Source organism: Oncorhynchus mykiss, chromosome 22 (assembly GCF_013265735.2).
Source record: "Oncorhynchus mykiss isolate Arlee chromosome 22, USDA_OmykA_1.1, whole genome shotgun sequence".
NCBI lineage: Eukaryota > Metazoa > Chordata > Actinopteri > Salmoniformes > Salmonidae > Oncorhynchus > Oncorhynchus mykiss.
Window position 1 is genome coordinate 35,430,646 of NC_048586.1, and position 12,616 is coordinate 35,443,261.

Genomic DNA, 12,616 nt, shown 5'->3' on the forward strand with positions numbered 1-12,616 from the left:
GACCTAACAGAAGGTCACTGCCACTCCAGTTAAATTAGATGCTCTGTATTATTCCATCCTCTGGAATTACTAAAAAGGCCAGAAAGCAAAAACAATTCCACAGTCAATCCCTGCATGGTGCCAGATATGAGTAATTTGAGGATGAATATGACTGTTAAAACAAGAGCCAGAGCCACTGTTAAAATGATTGCATTGATTTTTTGTTTGTAAAAAATCTTTACAGTCTTTCAAACAACTTCTTAGCAAATGGATTAGGTACATTCTGGTTGACAGAACATGGCTAGATTGCACTATTGCATTAAGGCCAATGACAGCCCTGTATCGGTCTATAGGCTATATACAGCAGTTAAACTGCAGACTCAACAAATACAGTATGAAATCACTTTGGGAGTTGATATTCATTCAAAATCAAACATTTTAAGAGGGTTTAAAAAAATAAACACACGCAGTGCTCAATTACAATGTCAACCACTTTGAGATCGATATTAATGCAATTCCTGTCCTGTCTTTCTCTCAGCCAACACACCAAGCCAATTCATCAGAGCCAACATTACGGTATGCTACCAGAGCAGAACATTGAATTTAACAGAACAGCCAGTGCAATGTCCAGTGGCATCACAGTGAATGGGATGGGGCGTTTAGACTGTTTTCAGCAATTCAAATCTAAAGCCAAGATCATCACCTTGAACTGACACACAGTGTGACTTGTATGTCTTCCAGGTCAAAGTATTGGCAGAACTGGAAAAGCCGACAGCAGCTAACGGGCATCTAGTCAGTGCTGCCCGCTGGGTAGGCTTTGTCAGTATCACAGTAAGCCAGGTGTCTATAGAAGATTGGTGTTACCTGCTGCTTTAGAATGTTGTGAGCAACAACAACCTGTATACAACTGACCTGCTGAGTCAACCAATAACCTGGTCTGTTCCTGACAACATACCTGGGTAATAGGAAGTGACCTTGGCACACTCCGAGGGAAAATTATAAAAGACCAGCTGCAGTACCAAATTGTTACCACATGCTACACTAAAACCAGTGCTGTTACTGTGGTCCATGGACTGCTAATTGATGTGGATAAGATACAACCAGCTCTTACCTCTACAGTGAACTCCTTCATCGAAGCCATCCTCACAATCTATTGCTCCGTTGCAGAGCTTGTTGAAGTGAATGCACTTCCTGGTCCCTATACACTGTATGTGATTCAGGGGACATCTCTCCACCACATCCCCCGCACCTGGAACAGAGAAGATAGTCACTGTTAGCAAGCTCACAAGCCGTGTATGATATGATGTGTGATACAAGTCTATGTTCATCACCTGATTATAGGTGTTCGATTCTGAGGAACACCCAAGGGTGTTGCTTTAATATGCCTTTGATAATAAACCCATGGTTCCAAATCAGCTCACTACAAAATCCTTGGGATGTGAGGTTGAAACATTGCTATTTAGGCGAATGGGTAATAAATTACAACACTATCACTATACCTAATTAATCATATAAGCATTTATTTTTATGACCATTGTTTGTATGCACTGTTTTGAGACATATTCTTTTCATACTCTATAAGCTCTTCCCAAATAACTATTCCCCCACTACGGAAACAAGATTACCATTCACAGCAGCACATCAGAGTGCAATATATAGGAGGCATATTCCTGAGTATGCAAATTCTGTTTACACTAGACAGTATTGTTCTTTATACACGGTAGATGTTCAGTGAGCTACAATGGGAAAGCCATGCTCCTGAACCACACAGTAGAACCTATAACAGTGTAATCACACACACGCATGCATCCGCACGCACACATGCACACACCGTAAGCACAAAACGCACGCACACACGCACAGCGAAAGAGCAGCTGTTTAAGGATTCATGAGGCATATAGGTGACCCTCATCTGCGTGGCAGCAACCCACGACAGCACATAAAACACATCTGCCCCAAACAGCCAGCACTGTAAATGTGTTATATCACACCTAACTACAGTGGTGTCAATTACCATAACGGCAACAATAGCCTTTTAACAAGGAGATTTATTGTTACATGTGACAGGATCTCTTATCGATCCCCAGTGTTCCTCCATGTACCTCTGTAGAAACTCGTATAAAACCAAGAGCACTTGAACCATCCTCGCTGAGGGATTACTTATTCACAGCTTTCAATTACACTTCATAAGGCAGGATGATGCCACAATTAAGGTGGCCATTATTACAAAAGGGGTCTGTCATTCCCAAGAGATTAAAGATTTGTGAGATTTGTGGGAGCAATAGAAGTGAGACCATAATGATTCCCTGTAACAATGCCATGGTCTCTCCTCTCCTCTCAGGCCTGCTTTATTACATTTAATCGAAATTTGATCTTTTTAGGTCTCTTATTACTATGACATATCGCCCCAGCCCCGAGGATATGGTAGATTTAGGGAAAGTCAAATATAAGTGACCTCTACTCTGATAGTTCATATTTCATACATGAGCAAAATGGCAGCCCAATCAACTGGGCTCTTTTCACACTTTTCCTCTGAGACCTGTGTTAAGAGTCAATCTTTTAGGTTACATTTTCTCTATCCGTTTTGGAATGAAGCCTACATTGCACACAATAGGATGTAATCTTTGTTCTCGTATAGAGTAGGCTATATAGTATACTAGGAAAGCAGTAGCCTAAACCAGGGGTTCCCAAACTTTTTTACTTACTGACCCACCAATTTCTGTCTTTCGAGTCGAGTAAAAAAAAGTAAAAATAATAATAATATATATGTATATATATATATATATCTTGGTAGTAGAGAAAAATGTGCAGTTCCACACATCCTGCCACGGAGCTAACATAACATTTTGCAGTTTTAAAGGCAATTTCCTACAATTCTAATCATTTTGACATGGCTAATCTTGTGTTCTTATGCTCAAACATTATAACAAAATCAATGGGGGCCTGAATGTCCAGTTTTTATTTTGTTCATTGTAAATTCTGAAAGACTATAGGCTATTATTGAAAAATATATAGGTCCATTATGTTTTCTATTTAATTTCTATATGGTTTTAATTGTTTACGTTAACACTGAAAGTGTTTTTCTACATTGAAAATGTATTTCCCCAGAAAAAATGTTGGGGGGCAATGTCATCCAGTGACCCAAATGGAACCCTGCCGCGATCCACAGTTTGGGATCCACAGTTCAACCAACATTAGAAAAGAGGTGCATTTTAAGGGAAATAGGTGAAAATCTTTAACAGAATATTCACTAGTAGCCCGAATAAATGCTTTTCAAAGTGAACACCATACAAACAGCAAATGGTAACACTTTACTTGACACCCAGTGTCATAACACAGTCATAACCATGTCAAAATATGTCATAACAGCTGACAACTTGTCATAACCTGTCATAATATGGTCAAAACACTGTCATGACCCATATATTTACCCCTGTGACATATATTGACATATAATGTGCCATATATTGTGTTATTTTATGTCTGGAATGACAACAACAACAAAAAAATGAAATTTTTGTCATTTACCAGACAATCTTATCCAGAGTGACTTACAGTTAGTGATTTCATCTAAAGATAGCTTGATGGGACAACCACATATCACAGGTATAGTATGTACACTTTTTTCTCAATAAAATAGTTATCAGCAAAGTCAGAGAGTTCCTTAAAAACCTATGCAAATCAAAATGTGATTTCCACATTAAAAAAGACCCAGCTGCTTGGTCTACACAGCATGAACGTGAATGAAAACCCAATTGAAGGTTAAATTAACACATGCTCGGGTAATATAAACAACCTGTCACATCATGCTGGCTTGCAAAGAGATGTGTAATTCCTACTGAAATCCATGCAGGGTTTGATGTTCATATTTAATCACCCGCAATCTGCATTCAGAATGACTGCCAGGGTTGGAGAGACTAAGCTTTCTAAAGCATCTAATCTGGAACAACAATTTCAGCAACGGGCACAAAAAAATCCAAGCAACATATTGTATTAGTTTAGAAAATGTATGTCATCAATCAATGTACATGCAAAAAACATAGATATTGAAATAAACAATAATTTAAGTCAACCTTCAATAGAGCATGCTGGGAAATGGGTGTGGTGTTGGTTAAACATGTTATTAATGCCAACACTGGTGTTATTTTACATCATTTTACATGAATGTTAATTCAACTATTGCAGAGTTAATGTTTATGTAGGTCCTTGATTGCCTTAAATAATACATTTCGAATGATAACATATTCGCTCCAGATGTCACTTGGTGAAGTCCATAGGACTGAAAATGGATGAATGCAACAACCATGTCTCTGTCATTAATTAACAAATGGCACTCTGCAACTCACATGAAAGGCAAAACACTCTGGGGGAAAGGCTTTACATCAATCAGTGTGTTATTTCCAGCGTCTACACAGGTCCACACGCTCAGTGTTAATTTAACACTCTCAGTGTTGATTTAACACAGGATAATTTGCTGTGTAGGAATGTGTAGGTCTCTGACAATATCTCCCAATCCTCTCCCTGTGTGCACTGATAAAATGCAATGAGAGAAAATACTGAATATTCAATGGTTCTGATCCAGCATGCAGGAATACACAGATGGTCTTTCTACAGCTGAGAGATGATGACAATCATTCTACATAGCCCAGCACAAAACTACCAACCACATTCTGCTCATTATGGTGCTGTGGGGTCTGTGGAAAAGTTTGCAAAACTAAGACTTCAAGACATCAAACAGTCAGGTACGATAAAGTTTTAGATAATTAAGTATGACACGTCTTCAGTGGGTAGATGTATGCCAAACGCAGGCAGCTGTAGCTCCTGTAACTGGTGTCTTAGTTAAGTCTCTCCAATTACTGTAGATGAGAGTGGCACAACTCCGGCCTCACAATAATTGATTAATAAAAGAATCATGTCAAGAGATGAAACACATTAAAAAAACAAAAAAACAATATAAAAGTAACACAATAAATTAACAATAAAGAGTCTATATACAGGGGGTACTGGTACCGATGTGCAGGGGTACAGGTTAGTCGAGGTTAGTCGGATGCTGAGCAGGTGCCTTACCAGGCGGTAATGCAACCATGTTCTCGATGGTGCTGCTGTAGAACATTTTGAAGATCTGAGGACCCATGCCAAATCTTTTCAGTCTCCTGAGGGGGAATAGCCATTGTCGTGCCCTCTTCACGACTGTCTTGGTGTGTTTGGACCATGATAGTTTGTTGGGGATGTGGACACCAAGGAAGCTCTCGACCTGCTCTACTACAGCCCCGTCGATGTGAATGGGGGTGTGCTCGGCCCTCCTTCACTTGTAGTCCACGTTCATCTCACTTGTCTTGATCAAATTGAGGGAGATGTTGTTGTCCTGGCACCACACTGTCAGGTCTCTGACCTCCTGCCTATAGGCTGTCTCATCGATGTCGGTGATCAGGCCTACCACCGTTGTGTCATCGGCAAACTTAATGATGGTGTTGGAGTCGTGCTTCACCACACAGTTGTGGGTGAACAGGGCGTACAGGAGGGGACTAAGCACGCACCCCTGAGGGTCCCCTGTGTTGAGGAGCAGCGTGACAGATGTGTTGTTGCATACCCTTACCACCTGGGGGCGGCACATCAGGAATTCCAGGAACCAGTTGTAGAGGGAGGTGTTTATTCCCAGGGTCCTTAGCTTAGTGATGAGCTTTGAGGGCACTATGGTGTTGAACACTGAGCTGTAGTCAATGAACAGCATTCTCACATAGGTGTTCCTTTTGTCCAGGTGGGAAAGGGAAATGTGGATTGCATCATCTGAGTGGGTCTAGGGTTTCCGGGATGATGGTGTTTATGTGAGCCATAACCAGTCTTTCAAAGCACTTCGTGGCTACAGATGTGACTGCTACCAGTTGGTCGACATTTACCCAGGTTATCTTGTCGCTCTTGGGTGCATAGAAGTTATCTTGTCGCTCTTGAAACGTGAATAGAAGTAATTTTACTCATCTGGTAGGCTCGTGTCAATGGTCAGCTCATTTTTTATAAGTATTCAGGTTAGAGTCCCGCTCCTTGAAGGCGGCAGCTCTACCTTTTAGCTCAGTGCTAATGTTAACTGTAGTGCATGGCTTCTGGTTGGGGTATGTACGGGTATGTATGGTCACTGTGGGACAACGTCATCAATGCACATATTTATGAATCCGGTGACTGATGTGGTATACTCCTCAATGTCATCGGATGAATCCTGGAACATATTCCAGTCTGTGTTAGCAAAACAGTCCAGTAGCTTAGTTATCAGACCGCTTCCGTATTGACCGAGTCACTGGTACTTCCTGCTTTAGTTTTTGCTTTTAAGCAGGAATCAGGGGGATATAATTATTGTCAGATTTGCCAAATGGAGGGCAAGGGAAAGCTTTTTACACATCTCTGTGTGTGGAGTAAAGGTGGTCTAGAGTTTTTTTTCTCTGGTTGCAGGTGTTACATACAGGTCGAAATGAAGTAAAACGGATGTACTGTACATTTTCCTGCATTAAGTCTCTGGCCACTAGGAGCACCGACTCTTGTTTGCATATGGCCTTATACAGCTCATTGAGTGCGGTCTTAGTGCCAGCATCAGTTTGTGGTGGTAAATAGACAGCTAAGAAAAATATAGATGAAAACTCTCTTGGTAAATAGTGTGGTCTACAGCTTGTCATGAGGTACTCTACCTCAAGCGAGCAACACCTTGAGACTTCCCTAAAATGTGATTTTGCGCACCAGCTGTTATTCACAAAAAGACACACACTACCAGTCCTTGTCTAACTGGATGTAGCTGTTCTGTCTTGCCAATGCATGGAAAACCCAGCCAACTGTATATTATCCATGTCGTCGTTCAGCCACGACTTGGTGAAACATAAGCTATTACAGTTTCAATATCCTGTTGGTAGGATAGTCTTGAACAGAGCTCATCCAGTTTATTCTCCAGTGATTGTAGGTTGGCCAATAGGACGGATGGTAGAGGTGGGTTACCCACTCGCCGGCGACTTCTCACAAGGCCCGTCTCCTGTATCGCCATCTCCTCTTCATGCGAAATACGGGGTTTGGGCCTGGTCTGGTAGCAACAGTACATTTTTAGTTTCCGACTCATTAAATATAAAATCTTCGTCAAGTTCGAGGTGAGTAGCCGCTTTTCTGACATCCAGAAGCTCCTTTTGGTCATAAGAGACAGTGGCAGAAACATTATGTACAAAATAAGTTACAAATAATGCAAAAAAACCACACAAAATAGCACAATTGGTTGCGTGCCGGTGGGTGCGTGATAGAACACAGGAAATGAGGGCTCACCCAGGTTCCAAAGCCATCAAGGGTCATATCCCAACCTAATGTTGCTGTGAAGAAAAAACTATTCATATCATTCTCAATAACAGAGGGTGCAGTGAGAGAGAGACTATTGCTGCCCAAGGGGCTGAGGATATCAAATGTTTTCCTATGAACAATGAGCTTACAAGGAGATAAGTGGGTCCACTCTATTCAGTGCAACGGAAATCAGCTTTTTTTGTTTTTGTCCTTTCCATTAACTTAAAATAATATATGCAATGTCATTTGCTGGTGTGAGTCCACTTACTGCCAAAGTAAATCTTCAATCTCCGTTATCCCTATCCACATAGTATTTTAAATTAAAAACCATGGTGATATTTACACTCTTTGGAGGAGAGAATAGTGAGAAATCAGCTGGGACTGGGCTAGCTAATCCATCTATTTAATGTGCAATGAAAAGCCTTCTGGCTAAAATTTCATAAGCTATGTTCATTATAATTATCATTTTAATTCAGAGCTCCACCACCGGTATGTGGAATGATGAATTCTTGGAAGAAATGTATAGAAAATCAATCAGTAGGGATGCTCATTGAACTCTTCTGTTCTAGATTCGTAACGCTCATGCCTTGTGATTGCATGTGTGCCAATGGATTCCTTTTCCAACCATGTTGATGATTAAGGTCACACATCGCAAGCTCTCCTTAGCGCATAATGTGTATTCTGCCTCTGACTTTGGAAACAAAAACGAATAGAAAAAAAATGTTAGACCTGTAGATGCTAAGAACCAAATCCTAACTTGAGACTGACCCAGTCATGACAACGTAAGACATACCACCACACTCTCTTGCAAGCTACTGTTTGAGAATTCAGCAGAGTTGGGCCTGGTATAGCCCTGGAAGGGAGACCAGCGGTGTTGCTGCTTAGTGAGGGCAGTAAGGGGCAATCATCCCTCTGGTCAAAGCAGACACCAATGCCTCAGGGCAGTGATCAGGGAAACTGCCCTACAAAGAGTTCAATCTTGTGGATTGGACAGTAAACCAAGGTCCTGACAATGAGTGGTTATAATTAAACCATGGTAGTGAGAGTAGGAGAGTGTCATGGATAAATTCCAAACCTTACCCTGGCCACATAATCAGCCTCCTCTTCTCCTCTCCACTTCTCTCCTCTACTCTCCTCATGATAATGGACCTACATTCATACAGTTCCTTGACTGTGTCCAGCTTGCTAATAATCACTGAAAAGTAAGCTAGACAGAAGGGGAGCATTGAAGATTCCAAAAACAATGAATAGAGGACAATTTTGACGGTGAGTAAATATATCAAATTTTCAGTGCGGCTGTCCGGCCCTCGTTGCAGACCGAACGTGGCCCCCGGGGGAAAATGAGTTTGACATCCCGGATTTATAAGGTCCGTCTGAAAGAGTACTATAATTGCCAGTTAATTTGTTTGAAGAACAGATCTAGGAAAACAATGGTGGGTGTATTTTAGGTTTGGAAAAAAAGACATGTAGCTTCCGACAATACATAAGCGAATATGGCTCCAAGAGTAAGCCAAAAATGAACTCACCACGCTAACTTCAATAGCCTCAACAACCTTAAAACTACCCTCTTTTCAAATAACCTTTTCTCCCCCAGTGACCTTCAGGTCGTTGACATTTGAAATGTTGCTTACAGCCAGAAGGAGATTCTGCTCTGTATTTTCCTGCCCTTAGGACAACAGAGGCAAATTGTTCTGATGACATATAAGAGCTGAGGTTCCATTTCATGGTTTCGTGGTCACCCATGAACATTGCCTCACTGCTTCAGTTAATACATCAGTATCATTTCCTTCTGTTCTCCACTCATTAGAGAATACCTGACAAGGCTTTACACCAGTGCCTGGTTTCCATTGAAATAACTAGAGCATCATGGGGTTGACCTGAACCATTCTGTGCTGGCTTGGATAAGTTATTTTTGATTTGGTCCTATAATGTGAATCAATTACTAGTGTGTTTGGGTAGAACATGTGAATGTAAAGAGTAGTATCCTGCCCTGTCCTCACTTTGCAGAACCCCTGGATGGTAACTAGGTCTCATTAGTTGGTGTTTGTTTACTTGTTCTTTGTGTTTAGTCTCTTTATGAATGGCCCCTTCTTCCCCCACACTGTGCTCTTGGTTTAAGGGCAGGAGACCGCTTAGAGTGTGGGTGGGCCAGTGATTCACTTTAGCTCACTTCTCAGAAAAATATCATATTTTGCAATATTTATATGTTATTGTACTATTAAGGTTTGCATCAGGAATAGTCTGTTTGTATTATTTCTGAGAGGCAGTGGCATTCATGTTGTCCCTGTTAATGTATCTTTAAATGTCAACCAGATTAGCTGCAAGCCTTTAGATCCATATGTCATCTCGAGTCTCCTCAACATTAATATACATTTAGATGTTGTTTTTTTCTTCCCAGTGGACATCAACAAATATCTACGATTAATAATAACTAACTGGTTGGAGCACAGTTTCACTACCCAAATAAAGTGTGACCCAAAACGGAGACGTGTGCATTGATCACAAATCCAATGTAAATCACATAGAGAATTTAGATATGCACATTTGTGAGAGAGAGAGCAGAGTAATGTCATCAAAATGCAATGAAATGGAGGCTATCACTTCAATAAACTTGCGAGTATTAATACATCAAATTCAAAACCACTTACTGTACTATAAAATTCCCATACATCAGCCTCAAGCGGTGATGACTGGGGCTGGGGCCAATTCACAACAACTTACATTTAGAAAAAAAAACACAAAACACAGCAGCACAGCAATCACAAAAAAGTCAAATTAATTTAAGGGAAGAAATAGTAACATAATTTGTGTTAAGGGAGGAATCTAGATGAAAACGCACAAATCAAATTGTTTAGAGGGAGGGTGGGTGGGGGAGACTTCAAATGAATAATATGGTACATTATTTAACGAAAAGGCTACAACCAATCTTGTCTACAAGCTATTGGTTTGGAATACATTGTGCAGTATTTTTTTCATGTCTCCTGGCCAATCATAGAGGGAAACATTTACAGATTGTGCATTCTATCAATAATCTGTCAATCAATACTTTTGGCACAATCATGTACTGTACCGTTGTAGTGCCATTCACATAAATGTAATTCATAGCCGTTCTTTTAGAAGGCATTGTATGTTGCAGCATTGTGTGGGGTATACATATTAGCATAAACATTAGGTGCAGTAAACTACAGTTGAACTCAATAACAGCTGGCTATAATCCAGCTTCCTGGAAGATAATTATCTGATTATAACCAGTGTTTTTATGTTGCCTATAATAATTGGTTTGGCAATAGCACTATTTCATAATCTAACTGTGTTTACACTACTGAAAAACAAACCAGAATAGCAATTATTGATTTATGGTCATTACAATACATTATACAGTTTATTCTGAAGTACAGAGGCTCAAAATGCATTTATCCATGTTGTATTACTAAATATAATATTTTTACAGGGAATCAATTCATTCTCTTGGTGACTTTTGGTGGCATAGCCCTTATGTGTTGTCTGTGTTTGTACTGACTCAAAGCGAACTGGAAGGCCGAACATGCCCCCATTCACATCGACGGGGCTGTAGTGGAGTGGGTCGAATTTCAAGTTCCTTGGTGTCCACATCACCAGCAAACTATCATGGTCAAAACACACCAAGAAAGTTGTGAAGAGGGCACGACAACGCCTTTCCCCCCTCAGGAGACTGAACAGATTTGGCATGTGGCCCCAGATCCTTAAAAAGTTCTACAGCTGCACCATCGAGAGCATCCTGACCGGTTGCATCACCAACTGATATGACAACTGCTCAGCATTCAACCGTAAGGCTCTTCAGAGGGTAGTGCGTACAGCCCAGTATATCACTGGGGCCAAGCTTCCTGACATCCAGGACCTACTATATATACTAGGTAGAGTAAGAGGAAGGCCCAAAAATTGTCAAAGACTCCAGTCACCCAAATCATAGACTGTTCTCTCTGCTACCACGCTGCAAGCGGTCCTGGAGCTCCAAGTCTAGGTCCATAAGACTGATGAAAAATTCATGAAATGGCCATCCGGACTATTTGCATTGACATACCCCTGTATATAGCCTCATTATTGTTATTTTATTGTGTTACTTTATAATTATTATTATATATATATTTATTTAACTTTAGTTTATTTAGTACATTTTTTTAAACTCTATTTTCTTAAAACTACATTGTTGTTTAAGGGTTTTTAAGTAATTTGGCGCATGTGACAAATACAATTTCATTTGATACGCGCCAACAACATCTCCTCTGTCGAAACAGCAGGGGGTTAATGTAGGCGTTAGTACTTTGATGTCACTCCATGGTTCAATGAAAACCACCCTGACAGGTTTTACAATTTGCTCCTTTTTAAGGTCTCCAGGTGCCAAGATGGATACGTTGTCCTTTATAATACTAATAGAGGGGGAGAGGAAAATACAGAAAATAGTAACTGTTAGAGCATATGTTGGGAGATAGGGGATGAAATACAGAACAGTGCTCCTGCTTCATGTTTACAAACAGAAGCTCAAACAGTAAGTACCCATGAAACGCTCTGTAGCGAAATGGTCCACTATGTAGAGAAATGGAGGCTATACTGCAGGACTACTTTTCTAGGTCTGACTGGAATATGTTCCCGAACTCTGTCGATAGCATCAACGAGCTAAGCACCTCCGTTACCGGCTTCATCAGGAAATGCTTCGCCGACGTTGTCTCCACAGTGAAGGTTTGCTGCTTACCCAATCAAAAGCCTTGGATTAACACATAGGTACAGAGTTACCACAACACACAGGGCTGTCGCAGCCAACCCCGAGGTTATGGCTGAGGACACAAACACGTACAAGCCCCGCTCTCCAAGTCCGAAATGAGTAAGGCTTTTAATCTGGTCAACAATCGTAAGGGCGCGGGGCCGGACGGTATTCCAGGGCGCGTTCATAGAGCATGTGCAGACCAGCTGGCAGGCATCTTCACGGTCATTTCAACTTCTCCTCGTCCCAGTCTGTGATCCCCACACACTGACCACCATGATTCCTGTTCCCAAAAACTGTAAGTCTACCTGCCAAAATGACCTTGTAGCATTCACTGTAATCATAAAGTGCTTTGAAAGGCAAGTCATGGCTCACATCAACTCCATCATCCCAGACACCCTAGACCCACTCCAACTTGCATACAACCCCAACAGATCTAAAGACGATACTATTTAAATTGTACTCCACACTGCCCTCTGCCACCTGGACAAGATAAATACCTATGTGAGAATGCTGTTCACTGACTACAGCTCCCTCTGCAAATGAATCCTTGGGCCAATCCCAGGTGGGGAGAGTAGGCAACAACGCTGACCCTCA

The 12,616-nt window shown here is 41.1% G+C and overlaps 1 pseudogene; it reads right to left on the reverse strand.

Moving 5' to 3' along the window:
* LOC110502094 overlaps positions 1-12,616 on the reverse strand; it is a 332,876-nt pseudogene that overhangs the window by 292,316 nt on the left and 27,944 nt on the right.